The sequence below is a fragment of the Rhipicephalus microplus genome, chromosome X, assembly GCF_043290135.1.
Source record: "Rhipicephalus microplus isolate Deutch F79 chromosome X, USDA_Rmic, whole genome shotgun sequence".
Taxonomy (NCBI): domain Eukaryota; kingdom Metazoa; phylum Arthropoda; class Arachnida; order Ixodida; family Ixodidae; genus Rhipicephalus; species Rhipicephalus microplus.
In genome coordinates this window covers 95,587,298-95,594,973 of record NC_134710.1, presented here as the reverse complement: position 1 = coordinate 95,594,973, position 7,676 = coordinate 95,587,298, and the positions used below count along the sequence as shown (strand labels likewise).

Genomic DNA, 7,676 nt, shown 5'->3' with positions numbered 1-7,676 from the left:
ATCATTGCTTACGAACTTGCTGTGGTAACTGATTAGCTCCGTTGAGGCGCTTCTACGCTCGAAAACGTGGGTTATGACCAATTCACACGGAAAGCTGTCACTGCACTTATGCACAACCATCGTTTATATTAACAACGTTTAACAAGAACGTGCACTGCCTTTGCTACAGGTGCTTAGCTAGCTCATTGGGCAACCATATGGAATTATGTGCTGATCATGTGGTCAGCAAAAAGTTTGTTATAACAACCTCGGCACGTTTCGTGGTGCATGACAAGCCTTCTAAGCATCCGCTACTGTGGATTAATTTGTTCCAGCTTCGACTACGCATGCAGTGTTTGCGGCACCATACGCGGAATCGCCTGACACAGACAATGTAAAAAGAAATTTCTCTGGAAAAAGGTGTAGCGATGCTCTCCCGCTAATGCCACCGAGGACGAAATAATTATTGTTTCTGGCCATTCCATGGTGCGCTTTGTTTTGCGCAAGTTTTGCTTCACTATTTTTCGCCCACTGCAATCGCATTCCGTCAAAATACTCAAAGAACCCGAGGCTGGTAAATAACCTGCGTCGCTGTGCGACTGGCTGGAAGGAGAGTGGCCGTTTACAAGGAGTCATTCCGCGTTTAACGGCCGTCCGCCGTATGCGCCATAGCGTTTGCCTTTCGGCGCCGTCTTGGCGGGTTTGCCGCTCCTCCCTCCCCCCCCCCCCCCCCCCTCCGCTCAACCCGGCCAGCGTGTCGCCCACAACGGCGGCGTAGATAAGCGAAGAGTTGCGTCACCGGACACCTGCGTCGACAGCTGCGGCGCCGCCACGCCGCCGCCAGTGCCTCCTCCTTCTCTCTCTCAGTGTTGCCCTCTCTGTCTCATCAGTCTTTCAAATGCGTTGCGTTGGTCGGGGGTCTTGGTCGCTGTGTGTGTTCTAGCGAACAGGCGCATATTCAACGGTGGTCACGCATGACACCGTGTTCGAAGTGACGCTCGGATTAAGTAATATCCATGGGGTGGCGGACACGGAAAACGTGGGCCTGTTAACGGTGAGTGTACTGTTTTCGTAAATAGTAATCATACAGCGCTAGCTGGGCGCCTGCAACAGCTCTGCCGAAGTAGGCTGCCAGCCATTTACAACAGCATGCGTTCGCGGGCCTGTTGCAGATGCCCGATTAAACGTGGGACTTAACGAGTTCACACTGCTATGCGCGATGTTGTGTAAGTGCCTGCATCACTCATACAGTGAGTGATGTGATCACTTAACAAGGGCGGGATTAGTTGCTGATCGCACATTGTCTCTACACTGCACAAAGTGATTGATATTGTTTTAAGATGTGCTTTGGGCTACATCGTAATAACATTTCTATTAATACTCATATGTGCAACGTGCTTCTGTAGGTGTAAGCGCAAAAAAAGAAAGAAAAAGCAAAAATTATGTACAAAGGCGCACTGTGCGAAATGGCTTTTTTTTTTTTTTGCTTAAAGACGGTATAGTTGGAGGTGCTGATATGCCGCGATGCTCCCAGCACGTGTGCCTCGGTCTTTTAAGCTATTTAGGACAAGTGCCACCAGCAACAGGGAAAGATCTAGCAGACTTCCAAAGGCGCGTTGTTGTGGCCATCGCCGTGCGTTGTTTTCCCTCGTTTCTGTTTGCTGTTTTCGTGCTTCGCTTTCATCTGCGATAATGTTCGGCGTTATAACAGAATCGAGAAAGTATACGTGACTGTTGGAGCTATGTGCGGTTTCTCTAGCATAAGTCATGGCTGCTGCAACGTAGTCGGCGTCCGCGCGCGTTGGTGTCGTTCGAGCGCTCTTACTTGCGTGATTGTGTTTAACTGAGTATTTAGGCACGGGTTACGTTTGTAAATCTCGTAGTCAATAATCGCTAATAGCGTGCCCCTGATTGCCATCAGAGGATGGGCTTGGTTGTCGAAATATGCCAGACGCTTTTTCTGAAAGCAAGCTTTGAATTTTTTTTTTAAAGAAGTGCTTTCATACGTGCAAGGCAGTGCCTATTGCAGGCCCGCCACTCTTTAAAAACTGGACGAGCTATCACATCTTTTATCAAAAACAATGAATTAAGATGATTGAATTATAGATGACGAATTTCTGTGCTAGATTAGGTGCACAAAACACATGTTCGCAGCCCTACGTCTAGAAAGCAGGCAAATAGGAAGCACAGCGTCAAATTTGGATTAGATTCCATTGACGGAGCGTCTTGTGGGAGTAGAAAGAACGAGAAAATTGTTCATTTTTGATGCCCTTATAGAGGCAGTCAGAATTGCACTGATTGGTGACTTGTAACAATTCCTCAGATTTTTAGAGGCGTGATTTAAGTAAGTAAATCTTTTACTTTTTTTTTGCAGACCTCTTCGCTAGTGCCACGCCCAAGATCATTTGTTCTCATGTAAAAGAGAAAGCAGAGATGTCTTCACTGTTTGTACATGAAGAGGTAAGTTTCTTGTGCGTTTTGAGTAATGCTACATGTTCTAAACGTTGTACTTTAAGAATTGTTTTTCACACTGGCTCACTACCCTAGAAGGAATTTGATTCTTAAGTGAGTTCAGGCTTTCGTAAGTGCCATTTTTGAGCTGCAGTCTTACACTTCACCTCATTTCGGGAATTCGCTGTATGCTGGAAAACTCTTATCTTTATCATACGAAATTATTGGAATGTATGGGTTGTATGCTTCGAGTTCAGTGTAATGTCAATTACACGCCATTTCGAAGGATGCACACTACACATTCTTTATATATGGTGCTGCCAGAACAGCACGAAATTTTTTTATGAGAAGTCATATTTGCTCTTATTACAGGATGAGAGGGTGCCCCTGACGTCCTGCGTAGTCTACCCCCCGGACCCAGCCTAGAGCAAGCCTACTTCCTGAACCTCCACATGGATAACCGAAAAATGTTCCGTGTCAGTAATGACGAAGAAGGTAGGAGTTACAGCACTGATGAGTTGATTTTTTTTTTATTTTCAACATTGTCTACGGCCGCAAGGCCTTTAACAACCACCGTGATTGAGCGGCTTTTTCTCGGCGTGAGTTTGGAGTTTATCAAAGAAGTTGTTCAGGCAGTACGACGCTGAAAATTTTAGTGTCACAATGCCTGAACAACTTTTTCTAATGTGTTCATGGTAGATGAACAAATATTGTTATTTGTGTAAATTATTTTGCTTAAATATAGCTGGACCATTCCATGCCAAACGTCCCAGCCACTTTGGCGACCATCTGAATTGTATTTGAAAAAAAAAATGTGCTGACTTATTTCGTTGAAAACAGTGAACTGCTAGAATACTTCAGCGAGAAAAAAAGTTTTGTTCATGTGGCTGGCTTATAACTTGCTGGCATAATGCCGTCTGTGTGCTGTTTGTGGAAAATTTTGTTTTAAAACTACCGCTTATTTTTTCTAAAGCAGATTCGGTCTACCTGTTAAGTAAATGTGCATCTGTAAGGTATTTGAAGCTCAATAATAATAGTGCAATTTTTTTGCCACATTCGCTTCCAAGAATAAAGCCAAAATTGTTATGTTTGCATTTTTTATTGCAATATTGCACTTTGTATGAATATCTGAGCAGTGAATACTTACTCCACAGAAGGTATAATCTCAGGAAAAAATATCTTTATACCTCTCAAGCTGCTGAAATATAGGAAAAAATATCACGAATTTCACAAAATCGTGATTTTTGGCCGTATTGAAATGCAATTTACTCCATGTTGTGATACAATGAAAACTCATCATTATACCTAAACTGTAAGAAAATGAAATTCTTTTCTTTAATAAAAATCTTATCGCAAAAAGGACAGGAAAGAGCGCTGTCAACTGAATTTTATTGAAGGTGCTACGAGCGTTTTTATACTGAGCACAAGACCAGGGCTCATCTGCAACAACACATGTGTGACCATGACAAAATAATTTTAACCGAGAAAAGAATACTCTTTTTTGGAAAAGATAAGTGAAGGTGTACTGATGCATTGATCCTTGGCCTTCCTGATAAAGAGTTCTAAAATCTCTCATTTTTCTGCTTGCTTTTTTTTTCAAAAACCGTGTTTTATGAAACCTAGGACTACACTTACATTCTTTACGGTGTCCGGCCATGAGACTACTATAGCCCTTCTTAACATTTGAAGCATGCTGTCTTGCTTGATCATTGAAGCATTGCCCAGTTTGTCCTATGTTTACTTTTCCATGTGTTAGCAGTATCTCATACACATTAGATTGGCATTCAGTAAACCTATTCTAGTGATGAATGGTGCAAGATTGACTATTCCTGTTGCTGTAAGTACATGCACTTTTGAAAGCTTGCAAGGGCTGGAAAACAACAATGCCATATCTGCTGGCTCTTTTCCTAAAATTGTGAGACACCTTTACGTAGTACCATGTGACATGCAAAGGTGATTGGTCATTCTCTTTTTCTTTTGGTCCTGTTTCCTTTAACTTTACTTTCTGCAGGAGGGTTTCGCAAACAAGTGTGATGATGCTGTTGGGGTATTGGCTGGTGCTATCAGCCCAGGAGTGCTAAGAATGTTCTGCCTTTTGATAGTGGGCATTCAAAATTAATAGAAAGAGGAATTGATACCACATGTATTCAGGCCACCCTTCAGAAGTCATGTTAGCACAAGGGTGAGGTCAGGCTTAAAAACCAGATTAAAAGACTAAAAGATGCTGGGTATCCCAACAGAATCTTCACACCCGTTTGCAAAACCCTCCTGCAGAAAGTAAAGTTAAAGAAGACAGGACCAACAAAAAACAATGACCAAAAATTTTGCATGTTATACCACATCACGTGTCTCACAACTAGAAAAATAGCCAGCAGATATGATATTAGCGTGTTCTTTTCCACCCCTTGCAAGCTTTCAAAAGTGTGTGTACTAAACAGCAACAGGAATAGTCAATCTTGCCCCATTCGTCACTAGAATAGGTTTACTTAATGCCAATTTAACGTTTGTAGAAATATTTTTTATCAGGTAAACCAATGTTCAGTGCATCACTACACGTTCACTTATCCTTTCCGAGAGGGAGTATTCTTTTCACAGTTAAAGTTATTTTGTAGTGCTCACACGTGTCGTCGCGCATGAACACGGTTCTTGTACTCCGTATAAAAGCGCTCGTAGCACATTCATTAAATTCAGTTGACAGTCTGTGCTCTTTCCTGTCCTTTCTGTCTCTTCCTAAAGCTGTCGCGCTGTGACTAGCACACAACCACGATGAACCAACTCTCCCAAATTAAGCTCTTGTTACGTAACACGTAGACGGAGTTTCGTATGGAAAGAAGGAGCGGTGCTTTTAAAATAAAATTTTTCACATACAACACCTAGACGGCATTCCAGAAAGTTCAGAAGGCAGCCACGTGACCAAATATTTTTCCTCTCCTAAATATTCCAGAAGTTCACTATTTTCAATGCAGCACGAGTTTTTCGAATACATTTGAGATGGTTGCCAAAATGGCTGGGACATTTGGCATAAAGTGACCCAGCTGTGTCATTAGCCATAATTATGCATTACCTCTTTTGTTTTTTGTGTGTCCTGACTCAGTTTTGTGTTCGTTTTTAGCCTATTGTGTTTCTGATCATTGTATTGGTTTCTTAAGTATTCGCTAAAGTTATATCTGCGAAAACCCGTATATGATTGCACGTACATCATTTCTCATAACCAATTGTTATACATCCAGGAATACAGAGCTTAAACCACCGTGATTGTATACATTCGAAAACACTATCCATATATATTTTTGTGTGCATCACTTCTTGGGAACGATTGTGTACATGAAGGCGTATATAGTGAAATCATGGTGATTGTATTTATTTGAAAGAATCATAAGTATATATTTGCCTGTATTTCATTCCTATTAACCGATTGTGTACACGACGGAGTATTAAACTGGAAACCACTGGGATTGTAGATACCTGAAAGAATTATAGGGATATATTAGCATGTATTTCATTTGTAGTCTCTATGTACTTGAAGCAGTATACTAAACTGAAACCAGTGTAATTGTATGTTGCAAAGAATTGTCAATAAAGTGAAACTGAAAAAATATAATAAACATTTGAGGTGTTGCATGTGTAGTGTACGTATACATGAACGTATATCTGGTGAAAAAGTTGTGTGGCAGAAGAAAAGTTTATGTTTTATTTGCCTATTAAATAAACGCAATATGCAAGGGCAGCAAGGCTTCATTTTCTGTAACGCACATTATGCATATACACTGAAGTATATATAGATCCAGCACAAGTTCATACACGATTGTACGCGTTTATATTTTTGCCCACACGCAATGAATGGAGCTCGACAGGTGGTGCACCATCGATAAACAGGACCACTTTCTTCAAGTAGTGTTTAATCAGTGCATGCTGATATCTATTGGTGGCAGTAGTCGCCACCCCTGCCATGGGCGCTCAACACCCTTGTGCACCCTTCTCGCACCCTCCTCAGAGGGTGCTAAAAAAGTGATGGACATCGAAGGCACCATTTCTTAAGGGTGTTTTTTTAACACCCTACAGTTTTTTTACATGTACACCCTATTCTAAGGGTGCATGGTAAAGCACCCTTTTTGGAAGGTGCTGAATTAACACCCTTAGGGTGTCGTCCACGGGACAAGCTCATTTACACCCTTCTGGGTGTAAAAATTTTTACTGTGTACGGAGACGCATTGCCGTGATATCAAGTCACTACATGCGCTTAACATGCGTTAAAACCTAACCGCGGAAGAAAATAGGGAGGTTCACAAAGCTTTGCTCTATAGCATATCGCGTCACTGCGCATGCATCGCACGGGAGCATATTGTGGGCCCCCGTTAGGTGACGGAAGTAGCAGCAGACCGCAACAAACGCAAGCTTAGCGTATGCTGTTTTTTAAAACTCCCAAAGGCGTTTTCATTGCGAGGTTTGGTGTGAACGCAACAGTGAGTGAACAACCATTTCCCAAGCGTCTCGGCCGGAATATGCCGTGCGTGAAGTTTTGCCAGAGACGCTTCGCGGAATTCCAGGCTGTCAGGCATTCAACCCCAACCTACTCTTACTTACCACCATGAGGATTCAATTTCCATCACCCGTCGCGGGGGGCGCAGTGCTGCAAGGGCGGCGCTACGTCGCACGCGTGCAAAACCGATCGGCCACAATGGCGCGCCCTCGAACGATGCGCGTCCATCGGAGATTAGTCGCATAATACGTGTGCGCGCGATAGAGCCGCAGCGGCGCAGCGTCCTCGTTAATAGCCATGAAGACATAACTCGCGCGTATTACGTAAAAGAAACCGAGTGCCGGAAAAAAATAAGAGATGCCTGACGAACGACTGAAGGCTCGCCATTGTAAGCGGAGCACAATGGACATCAAGACGTTGAGGCGTCCATGTGTGGGTGTGTTTGCAGCCAGCGCCCGTCTCGCGGCTTTTGTCAGCGATACACAGGTCTCGAAGTGATGACCAATGACAGGGGAAGGCCGCTGAGGCTGTCAAGTGGAGTCTGCCGCTTTTGGGCGCGGGTGCAAGGCCCGTCTTGTGGCGGACGCTTTGTGGCGAGGCCGCCTGACCGAGTTGCTGCCGACTGTCCTGCGCTCAGGTAATTGCGGAGCGTCGGCGGCCTTGGCGGAAACAAACGCTGGGTGTCTTTGTTGCCGGTCATCTCGCTCGCTGGCATCACCGCGGCACTTTCTGAGGTCCCGTTACCGCGGTTCAAGATGGGCAGCGG

At 43.7% G+C, this 7,676-nt stretch overlaps 1 long non-coding RNA gene across 1 annotated transcript; it reads left to right on the top strand.

The window, feature by feature from the left end:
* Positions 1 to 830: 830 nt before the first annotated feature.
* LOC142775660 (uncharacterized) lies at positions 831 to 6,157 on the top strand. The gene is made up of 3 exons (XR_012886904.1): positions 831 to 1,033; positions 2,354 to 2,439; positions 2,803 to 6,157. It is a non-coding gene; the product is annotated as an uncharacterized LOC142775660 (long non-coding RNA).
* Positions 6,158 to 7,676: the final 1,519 nt, after the last annotated feature.